At 43.5% G+C, this 12,046-nt stretch overlaps 1 pseudogene; it reads right to left on the bottom strand.

The window, feature by feature from the left end:
- Positions 1-3,853: 3,853 nt before the first annotated feature.
- LOC136505301 (phosphoglucomutase, cytoplasmic 2-like) lies at positions 3,854-11,237 on the bottom strand (annotated as a pseudogene).
- Positions 11,238-12,046: the final 809 nt, after the last annotated feature.

The following is a 12,046-nucleotide window of genomic DNA, read 5'->3' as shown; positions in this document are numbered from 1 at the left end:
CGCGGTTCACTAGGGTTTCTACACGGGATCACTACGAACGAATCGACCAAATCCGGCGCGTTTGAGGCGAGTGGCGTGCGGTACCATTACTGAGTAGTACGACTGCAGGGCAAGGGTCCGACAAGAGCGCAGAAAAGGGGTATGTGGAGACGTGGGTCACTGCTGATGTGACTCATGGGCGAACGCGGAGCACAAAGCCACAGTGCAGACCTAACCCTGTAACAAGAATGAGTAGGCCATGCACACTACGACACGCGTGACACCTATGGATGGCGTATCTGCCAGCAATACGACACAATAATGCACAAACAGGATATGCATGAATGCACGTCCTATGCGTTCGAGGTGAGCGATGTCCAAGGCCATTAATGACTAATACGGTTGCAAGCCAAGGTTCCGACAATAGCCCAAAAAAGAGTGCGGGCAAGCATGCATGCAGATGCAATTATGGTAGCTATAGTTATGGCGACCAACCCCAACTACCGACCATCTCGGGAGCAACGTGCACACAATCCAAGCCGTGTCTTAGATGCATGGATGCATGTGTAAGTACAAATGGTCCTGCATGGTCGGTGAATTATTTCTATTTGATGGTAAGGAGGAGAGGCATTAAATGTGTCCACATGTCCGACTTGTTTTTATCTGATGATAACATGAAGAGGAGGCATCAAATGTGTCCACCTGCTGTCGACCCACCCTGCGTAGGTGAAGATGTCCAGTGCTTTCAAACTCACTTAGTAAATTTCTAGATACCTTAGGGAATGGCTTCGGACACTGCTCGTTTCGTGCGTGTAAAAATACTACCGCTCTCCTTTTATTGGTCTCCGCGCCAGACTAAATAGTGGACTGCGCTAGGACCAATGACCGCTCCACCATTACAAAAGGCTAGTGTCAATGTCTCTTTTCCAACCAACCAGTGTTTTTTTTCTTTTTCTCTTTCCTTGAGCTGGGGTTTCGGTGCGTATTGATGTCTCAGTCCAACTGTCCGAAGTTGTATATGTTTATTTTGAGTCTGGGCTTCATCTACTTTGTAATATAATCGGCAACTCTCTCCTGCCTGACTTGTTTTTTTTAAAAGAGAGAGATTTGGAAAAAGATGGAATAGAAAGACAAGATACAGGTAGAGGAGGGGAAGTTTGCAAAGTTAGATAAGCTTGGAATGAGCATAGGAACATGTATTGAGATGATTCCCATGGTTTAAGCATTGCCACACTTGTGTAAAACATTTTTCACTTGTGTACTTGTCGTAACCTGTAACCGATATCACTTGTGTAAAACATTTTTTAGAAATGAGATTTTTCATTTCTGTTTTCTTCCAGTCATCTCGTGTACCATGGTTTAAGCATTGCCACACTTTGTTCATACAACATTTGCACGCACATAAGTCAAGCACCAACAGCAATTAAATCCACATAGATACTAAGTTGTACAATAAAAAAACAATAGTTTTATCATCAATCTGTCGTCCATGCAATATAGCAAAAGCTTTTTTGCTCAAGGTTATTCTCAAACTGCACTACAGATCCATCAATGAAGTATCCCACATCACTAAATGCTTAGCTCAAAACGGAGCAACCACACACAAATGCTACCGGTAAACAGCCAATGTCCTGATGCCCTCACTGGCCCCTGCATAGAGCAAATCATTTCCCAATGAATAAAGAGAACGGTTCATGCAAACAATGAAGGTACACACCAACCGCCTATACCGTATTAGTTTGCTGCTGAAGCAAAAATAGTAAATAAAAGGTAAACAGCAACATAGTTCCAAAAGATTAGTGTTGTATTGACATATCACCAACAGTGGCTATTTGCACCACATTCTCAGGCACCTAAATGACGGATCAGAATGTGGCAACGTGGTCATAACCAATAATAACCATGATAACTAATCAAATATGAGACCACAGCTATGATCACAACCCACACAGGTCAGACCTAAGATAAAATGCTATTGTATCACGCTATATACAAATGCTACTGTATAATGCGGCAATTCTTCTGTGCAATGAATGTTCACTTGTAAATTAGTAACATATTTTCATGATTATAAAATAAACAAAAGGGGAAACTCTGGGATGCTATTCTACATTTCAGTGTGCGCCTTTTTATTAGTTCTTGGATTTGTAAGCTACTTGCAACTGGTCAATTCATCAAGAACATTCTAGCAGGTTAGACTAAAAAATAGTGGGCTACTGGCTGCCTATCAGAACTCAGATAGTATATGGGCAATGCAACTTGCAAGGTAGTATGAACTGTGTATAGGAATATATGCTGAAAATACATGACATCAGGAAATGCAATATTTTACATAAATGTATTGAGGCACCAAGAAAGTTCATTGGCATATGCATCTACATTCACTACTCACTAGACAAATTCAGCGAGAAAAAGGTACAGAAGTCTTTAGAATTAATATAACACTTAAGATGAAATATAACACTTCTCACGGGATAACTCTATTACTATCTGAAAAGGAGACAACTCTCTTAATCAATGTGACATGTATGGAGCTAATTTCAGATCAAGTAATTTGTAACTTATGAATTACTTTGATATTCATAAGGAGCTAAACCAACTAGTTAGACTCTTATGTTCAGTAGGGTCACAAAAAATATTGAATTCATTATTGGATCATACACTCGGGTCATAGGTTAGCTATTTTCTCCACTTCTGATTGTGAGCACATGGAATTTATAAATCTCTGATCTGAGGGCAGTGTGTGCAGGCACTCTACTATTTATAAAAATTTCACCTTATTAGGCATTTTTTAACAGACAAGAAAAGAGATTACCCAGAACTTTGCTAATGGAGCTCAAATTCTAGCGATCATATAACCTAATAAAAAGGGATTAAAAGAATCAAGCCTAAATCAGCTAGATATAATACCAAAGGTATATAAAAAGGATGGAGTGCCAAATTTGCAACAAATATGATAAAGATGCAATATCAAATTAGTGACACAAACCTGTGCAACCTAATAAGTTGGATCACCACATGCCATGAAAATATCTACCAAAAGGCTCCTAAATTTGTAGCATGTTTAACATCCTGGTACTACCATACAGCGCACCTGTTTAGTGGATGTCTAAGTGAGCTAAGGATGAGTTGGGTGCAAATGAAAGTATTCCATCTGAACTATGGATTCTCAGCTCACACAAGCCTTCCAATCCAGCCCCCTGGACCAGCGTGGAACTGCGCTCAGAAGTCAAAATTCTCCTCAGCGCAACTCAATCCGCAAACCCACTCAATTCCACTAAGCATGGTAAATAGAACTTCACCAGGCATTTCGTCGAGCACTTGGCGATCGCAATAGGACACATTCCAATTTGTCACCGCAACCCACTAATGTCTGATCAACAAATCAACTGGCAAGAGATGGCAAGCACAAGCACACAGAACTACAGAAGCGTTGCGCTAACAGGTACAGGTATTGGTGGAGATGGGAGGGGAGTCTCGATGGGAGGGTGGCCCGACCTGATCTTCTTGATGAGGATCTAGCGGAGCTTCTTACCGAGATCCTAGGACCGGACGCGCTGCATAAGCGCCTTACGCGCGAGCACGTGCTTCTCCGAGTCCTTGACGTGGTGGTGGGTGCGCGCCCAGATGAGGCGCTCCATGCCGCTAGACCGCATCTTGTGCTCCATGACTGACAGCAACATAAGCTTTACAATTTCACCATTATGCTGATAGTACAAAAAGAAGGAACGAAACATAAGCTTTACAATTTCTACATTTGTACAGCAACAACTCAATCCATCTGGTTGGCTACTACAACTTTTTAACTTCAAGCAGAGTTTGCTCTTCGCTATATTATATTTTACTGAGAAATGTCTGCAGAGACCGAGAGGGAGAGGAAATGAGGAAAATTGGTGATAGCCTGATAGGAGAAACCTCTTTTCACTATGCTTTACTGTGTTGTATTTCATTTATAAGGCCGGTGTGTTTCAGTGCACATCACTATGCAACTATTTATCCTACCAGGAGTATGTGGGCCTCATCAATTGAAATCTTAATGTATCATTTCTTCGTTTGAAACTCAGATTCAAATTCCTTTTGTAGCCGATCATGTGACTCCATTCTAGCCGCTAGTATAACATCACTGATAAAACTCTTATATGGGAATTTATCCGGCACAAGGCTTCTGTAAATATCAAACTGCTTATCTGCGGCTTCTTTTCTGTCTAAAAGTGCATACACAATGCCCTGCAGAACCAACACCATAGATAGACAAGATGCACATTCAAAGTCAAAACGAAGGTACTTCAGAACAAATCAAACTCAGCAAAATAACAAAGAGTACCTGGCAAAGATGAGACCGAAAATCTCGAGGATCCTCATTTATAAGATTTTGTAGTTTCTCAGATGCAACATCCAACTGACCCTGTGCCATCAAAACTTGCATTTAGACACCAAAAACTGTCATGGTCTCAGATTTCCATCCTATTTGAATAAATGTTACCATGACAACATGCATTTGTGCGATCAAAAGCTTTATGTTGCACTCTTCCGGGACCCTTTTCTCTGAAGTTGCAAGCTGCAAAGCATTCTCAAGCATTTCAAAAACAGTAGGGCCTTCAAGTTTCTTCTGCATACATAGTGCAAGTCCCTGCAAGACAGCAAGAGTGCGAGTTGTTACCAGACATGAGGAACTACTAATCACTTAGAGAATGTCACAAGGATGGGATTCTAATAAAGAGCAAGTTTTAAAAGTCTAAGACAACATTGGTGTTGAGAATTTGCTACTCATGGCTGAACACAAAATGTCAAGCAGACACGTCAAGTAGTAAAGAACTGGCTCTGCTTCATTCCTCATGAAATCAAGAAGTATATTATGGTTGCAATCAATCAAGTAAAAATTGCAACACTTAGCACAGTCAGTTTTTGTAAAACCTAGTCTGTTAAACTTACAGTAACAACATATCTAGATGTTATATTAGCAGCACAGTATGGAGGAGAGCTTTTCACCTGGCAACTCCCTTGAGGCCAGAAGCAAAGTAAGGAATTGATTGGACAGCATTGGCCGCGATAATGGCAACAGAGTCCGATGGTGCCACAAAGAATCTATAACAAGGCAAAGGGGGAGTACCATGAATTCCTTGTGCTTTTCTAGAATCCAAAACAAATTTTCTACATAGTGAGATATTCGAACATATCATACCTTTTACCCAGAATCATGTTGCGATCAGCATCTCCATCAGCTGTAGCGCCAAATTCAGGGGGCTCAACATTTGAGGATGACTTTCCAAGATCCATCCGTTCAACCAACTCTTTTGCATAGGTGAGGTTAGGATCCGGATGACCACCTCCAAAGTCCTCCTGCAAAAACATAAGTGATGAATTAATACCAAGCCACATTTTAAGTAGAAATTTGTGACAATAGAAGAGCTCATTACTTTCGGGACATAATTCAACAGCGAGCTTTCATCAGCACCAAGCTCTTCCACAAAGATGTGTTTGGCATAAGCTCCAGCAACACCATGGAGCACATCATAACTAAAAGAGCACAGCAAGATCTCAGATGTGTTACAGTAATATTATTACGGCAATGGTGACATGGTTGCAGTCATAGATGAATACCAGAATGTAAACTTTAGGGAAGTCAGCAGCTTTTTTATTGCTTCAAAGTCAAAAATTGTCTGGAAATGATGGCATTAATTAAATCATTAGATTCCCTTGTTACACAACATGATCCAGGTAACATGTAATGATATAAAGCACAGATATTCTCACTTCAATGAAAGAAAACACGAAAGAACAAGCTACTTACTTCATTAACTTTATGTAATGTACACTAGAATCAAAGACATCCACATCAAAGGGGACATCGGGTCCACTGAAGCTGATGAGACCGACAACAGAAATATCAACCTGCAGTAGTAAAGTAGGAGAAAATAAATAGTCCACTAACCTATCAAAAGGAACAGTGAGAAAATACTTAGCAGGCTGGCACTGAATCATACATCTGGAAGGTCTTCAGAGATGAGGTATTCAGAGATTGTCGTTGTATTAGAGAAAATCTTGTCAGTAACGGATTCAGGGGCTGGTCCACCATTTCCCATATTGTATTTGATACCCAAGTCCTGGAAAGTTCAATGCAATGTATTCAATAACATAGAGCACGAGTGGCACTTGTGTTGCAACAGAGATACTAGCAGTGAAGTTGGTACCTCCGTAGGACCACCTAGGTTATGGCTCGCTGTCAAGATGAAGGCACCAGTAGCCTTTGATCCCTATTTACCATGTGTTTATAAACCAATAGTCAGGTTATTCATTAGTCATTAGACCGTATAAAGGAGTAACAAGTAAATGTTCATACTGCTAAACATTGTCCTTTATTAAGAAATCAAACTTACATCTGCACCAACTCTTTCACGGATGACAGCAGATACAGCAGGAGTAGACATGAGACTGTTTAGTCCAACCCAAACACGTCTTACTCCATTGGCAGCAACCATTTTTTGTTATGATCTGTAACAAGCAAAAGCAATGGGATTCTATTTAGGTGATGAAAACCAAGTCTATTAAAAAAACTCGGCCTCAGAGAGAAGACAATACTAAGACTAGATCTGTATCGGAATTGAAGTCTACAGTAGCTACAATCAAACAGTATACAAATTGCAAAATGGGGTTGGAAAATATATAAGGGAGATGGATAGTATTCTAAATCACCTGAATAGCATCTTTTGAGAAATAGCGGCCATCACCAGAGACAACAATGGTTGCACCTATAAGAAAGGAAAGAAGACATGACTAATGAGCAACAATTGCAGAGAGAGAACAATGGAGATCATGAAAATTTTGGCGACGGCAACTACATTTCCCATTTACAATTTCTATGTATACATGAAAACTGCTCAATAATAATTTACTAAAATCTTGCGGTATCCTGAAAACCTTGTCTGAAACAGGACTGGTATTTATCCGATAAGCAGGTTACCTTTAACTTGGTCCGCAGGAAGGGCATTGAATGTTGATTGGACAAAGGTCTGCAGATAATGAGGCTGATGAAATACAGTAACCTGGTAATATTAACAGAAGATTAATTATAAGAAAAAGCCAGAATGAATTGTACTATGCTACAGATGGAACCAAGTATTAAAGTAACAAAGTATCTGATGACAAAATCACTTGCATCTGCAATCAGTGACCATTCATACATTTTTTCCTTGATTAATTCCCATCAAGGGAAGGCTAGTTAACTAGGAACAAATGCTATGCCCAGCATCAAAGAAAACAATGCATGTGTATAAACACCAGGAGTCACACTGTTCAAGCTACACAGACAGATATAATGGCCATAGCTGCCTTGACTGGAGGATAATTCCTTGATCTATACCAGTAATAATAAAATGTGTTATTTTAATGTTTTCCTACTTAATAATGTGTAAAAAGTAACAACAAAGATACAACCATATAAAGACAATCAGTATTGTGTGAAAACATTAAATTGATAAAATTTAGAATGGATATTGTATAATTGTATACCACTCTGGAGATGCATACACACTAGTACAAAATACTCAGATCACACCTCAAGCAATTTGAGGCGTGCCACAGAATTTTCAGAGTGGTGCCATCATATGCAATCAACAAAAGGTCGATGTGAAATCTAAATAACTTGCAGCATAATTTCCACCTCTATGAATCGAAGACACCAACTACGTCTATAAGCCAAGGGTATCAACTACAAAATCAAAATACTCTGCCCCTCATTCCATTTTGGAAACACACGATCCACTCAAGCCTGAACCAGGATGGAAATGAATTCCATGAATCTCAACATATGATGGGTTGGGATTTAATGAATGTTGAACCAACCCAACCATATGCATTAAATGATGCCACAACAATTTTCATGTGAACATTATCTCGAATGGAGTAATCATGGAGAGACCAAAAAACCATATCCACTATTATGCACGAGCTAGGAAAACAGAGAGCACTGTTATCTTCTAAGCCAGTAACTGAATCAGCAAGATCCGGTAACAATTAGCAAAAGCTGATGAATGCGAGTGCAAATCGCATGGATCAAAGCCATGCAGGCACAAGTCCAGATCATTCCAACCCCGCACAGGTCCAGCGTTCTATAGGAACCAACGGATCAAGCTAGCAGGCATGCTCCGAACAACACCCATCCGACAACGGTTTCCCAGCAGATCCAAGCAGAAGGACAGATAGAACAGAGCTCCGAGATCCTGCGCGAAAAGCCGCCGCGGCGGGATCCGCGAGGTGGTGGGAAGCGAAAGGCTGTCGCGCAGCGGATCCGAGGCACCAGAATCGAGCACGAACCCGCCGCGTCAGAGAAACAGAGAGATCCGGACTGGTCACCTAGAAACTTGGACGGAGATCGGGGGCGAGAGAGGTGCTCACCAGGTCTGCTCAGCAGTTGGCACTCGCAAGAGAGGGGGTGGTGAGGCGGTAGCGGTCCGGCTGCGGCAGGGGCGCCTGGTCGGACGCGGAGGCGCCGAGGCGGGCGGCCGCCGACCGGGCGTCGGGCGTGGCTGCGTGGGGCGTCCGCCGGCCGGGCGAAGCGAATCCCCGCTCGCGGAGACACAGAAGCGAGGCGTCGAGTCGGGACGGTAGGAGCCAGCGCCCCAAGCTTTGCCACGACAACATACCCGCGCCAGGCCATCTCGGCGTTTGGGAAGGCAACCTCCTGGCGATTGCTGGCGTCGTCGACCACGCCCGGCACTCGTGCGTCTGCACACGCGCCATCGGCCATCATCGGCGCGCCTAGGAGGAGGTACCTACAAGCATAAGGGTGCAAGCCTCCAGTACGACCAGCACGGTCCTCGCCATCACCGTAGCGTGGTCCCTCGTGCCGCCCCCGACGGCCACCGCAGCGGCAGTCCCAGAGCCGGACGTCCTCCGTCCAGGGCCCCGCTCCGAGGAAGGAGGGGGTCGGCGACGCAACCGAGCCGCGTGACCACGGCGGGGGCTGTGGCCCGTGCGGCACGCAGGAGCGAGCAGGCACCCACAGCGATGGCCCAGGGGTGAGTGCGGCCAACCAAGGCGACGGCACGGCGCAAAGCAGCGGCGCGCGGTGGCAACCTCGGTCACCCGCGGGCGTATCTAGAGCAAGCGCGAGAGAGCGATGCGCGCAGCGGGGGAAGGGAGGCGGCGGCTGCGCCCACCGCCGGGGCCTGGCCACGCCGGTGCGCCGGAGGCCGACCGATGCGGCCGTAGATCTGGAGAGAGAGGGAGAGGAAGAGAGAGAGGCACCACCCGCGTGGAGAGAGAGGCAAAGAGAGAGGAGGTCAAGAGCAGAGAGAGAGGGACAAAGGAGGCGGAGGGGGAAAACTCAGCCGCGGTGCACGTAAGGAAGCCAGGCCCCAGCAGTATTCATGGACGTGTACTCACATGCGTGTCGACCCGATGGGGCCATGGTGCACACAAACCGAAGTGACGCATGCATGCAAAGCGAGGACGGTCCAGCAGCATGTATGTGCGCGTTAGGCATCGACCATGCATGTTACCTGCTACTGCCTCACCTGGCCGGCTGCGACGCATTTCATGTGAGCCGTGCAATCTCGATTTAACACACTAAATTAAAAGAACTGACGTGGACATCCTAGAAGACCGTCGATTCGACGTGCCTTCATATTTTTAAGGGTTTAGAAAAAAAAGGAATATAATATGGACAAAAATAATGTGATATTGAACATAATAAGACCTATGGTTTAAGAATGTTATTCCCCTGCCACTACAGCACAGGATGTTTCGTGTTACATATAAATGTATGGATGGCCCCTGAACTTGTCAAGAGATGTCAGTTAGGTTCATAAACTTTAAAAATATATTTTTAAGGCACTAAACTTGATAAATGGTGCACCACATGTCCGTAGCAGCCACGTGAACATTTTATCCGAAGTGGCATTACCACTGGGGTGTTGACTGTATTTAGCACTTTACATTTAAGCCCTCAAAATTAATTCATCTATCTCACGCTCACCTATCCTCCCTTACTTTTCTCATCTCCCTCCTCTCTCCAGAGCTCCTCCAAGTTGTTTTGAGGAAAAAGAATTTTTTTTTTGAAAGATCCGGCAAAGCAGGCTCATATATTAATAAGTAGGAAGTAGATACATGCGCAAGAGGCGCAGTATGTAAGGACAAGCCTTTTCAACAAATTACTAACCATAGGTAAATAAACAATAGGTTCTCTTCATTACATCAAGCTGGTAATTCGATACGCCTTGACATGAAAATACATAAATCACATGTTAATTTTTTGAGCTAATTATGTACATATGCAGATCAATATAGCTTCACAGAATAACACAAAACCACTCTCTCACATCCAGTTACAATGCAGTAGTACATTTCACTGTAGCTACTATTCCACCTAGAGTCGCCATACCCTTCTGGAAGAAGGCCAGCCAATCCGGTAGCAGCAACTAACTTTCGAACTTCTAAAATTTCTGTCACATTGAATGTTGGACACGTATATGAAGTATTAAGGCCCCGTTTGATAGGGCTTCACTTCAATAGTAAAGCCATTTTTTTTTGCTTCAGCTCTACGAACAGTTCCACCGGTGGAGCTGAAGCGATTTTGGTAAACCGTTTGGCAAAATAGCTTCCCTGTGAGAGCATATTTTTAGGGGCCTGGAGGAGGAGCCGGGAGAAGCCACTTTTTTTGGATCCATCCCACCCCAAATCACTGTGAGAGCATGTTTTTAGGGACTTCACAAGTGAAGCTATTTTACTTTACCCAATTTAGTAGAAAACGACTTCAAACGGCTCCTGAAGCCGGTGGAGAAGCCCTGCCAAACGGGGCCTAAATATAGACTAATTACGAAACTAATTACATAACTTACGACTAATTTACGAGACGAATCTTTTAAGCCTAATTAGTCCATGATTTGACAATGTGGTGCTAAACATGCGCTAATGATAGATTAATTAGGCTTAAAAATTTTGTCTCAAAAATTAGCCTCCATATATGTAATTGGTTTTGTAATTAATCTATATTTAATGCTCCTTATTAGTATCTAATATTTAATATGACATTAATTTTAGGAGCGACTAAAGAAACAAACACCCCTAAGCAACCATACTATGCAGAGCCTTGACCAAACCGAGAGTTGAAGTAAATATCTACCTGGAGGGATGGAGAAGACCAGTAGTATGATAAGGACTCAGTAAAAGTGAAAGGAGCATCATCCCCATCGAAGTAGTAGCAAACCAGTTCCTGACTCTCTACTCAAGGGTGAGGGCTAACCAAGAACGCCTCGTCCAATCCTAGCCTGAAAAAAAAAATCACCAACCTTTCACAGCTTTACAACAAGGTGATTTGATCATCCATGGAGAACGATAGGGGTGGTGAGAGAGAGGGAGCTGAATCAACCACATGGAGAAGAAGAAGCATTTCAGCAGTCAAGACCTGCAAGGAGAAAGAGTGAGGGAGCGCAAGTAAGCCTGGAGCTGAACATCACCAACATTAAAGGTGCGCTTTCAAATGCACAGGCTAGATAAACTTTTTCTTTCCTCCACTAAGAGCACGAAACACCTGCCATGGAGGTAGATATCTTGACTGTACTAGTAGAGCACAGCTAACAAATACTAGATAATATGTTTTGGCCAAGGAAAAATGTGTGCTAGCTGCTATCAGGCGAAAAACTAATATTCTTTTTAGTACAAGTATACACATAAATATTTGAACCAGCGCTAAAACATTGACACAAAGGGACTTTCACATCTAGCGACACTCAGGAGTCAGGATGTGACATTGAGATACAGGCTAGATGAAATGAGCATGAAGATGCAAGAACAAAGGCACTCACGGTCGGTCAGGTTGGAGAGTTTGTTGCCGGAGTTAAGTAACTGCTCAGCGCACTCTGTGCTGCACGCACTGGCCTTCATGGCCCTGTCTGGGCACCATGGCCGCCGGGCACCACACCACAGTGGCGCACGCCGCCGCCGCCCCAACCTTTAATCCTGCGCACAGAAGGTAGAAATGGACGGGGAAAATGGTTAGGTAGCAGGTAGAGTCCATAGGGCTTTGATTTGCAGTAGTAATCGAGGAAGAACCCCCACCATAGTTGTC

This window comes from Miscanthus floridulus, chromosome 14, assembly GCF_019320115.1.
Source record: "Miscanthus floridulus cultivar M001 chromosome 14, ASM1932011v1, whole genome shotgun sequence".
NCBI lineage: Eukaryota > Viridiplantae > Streptophyta > Magnoliopsida > Poales > Poaceae > Miscanthus > Miscanthus floridulus.
The sequence above is the reverse complement of the archived record's forward strand: the minus strand, read 5'-3'. Positions and strand labels throughout refer to the sequence as shown.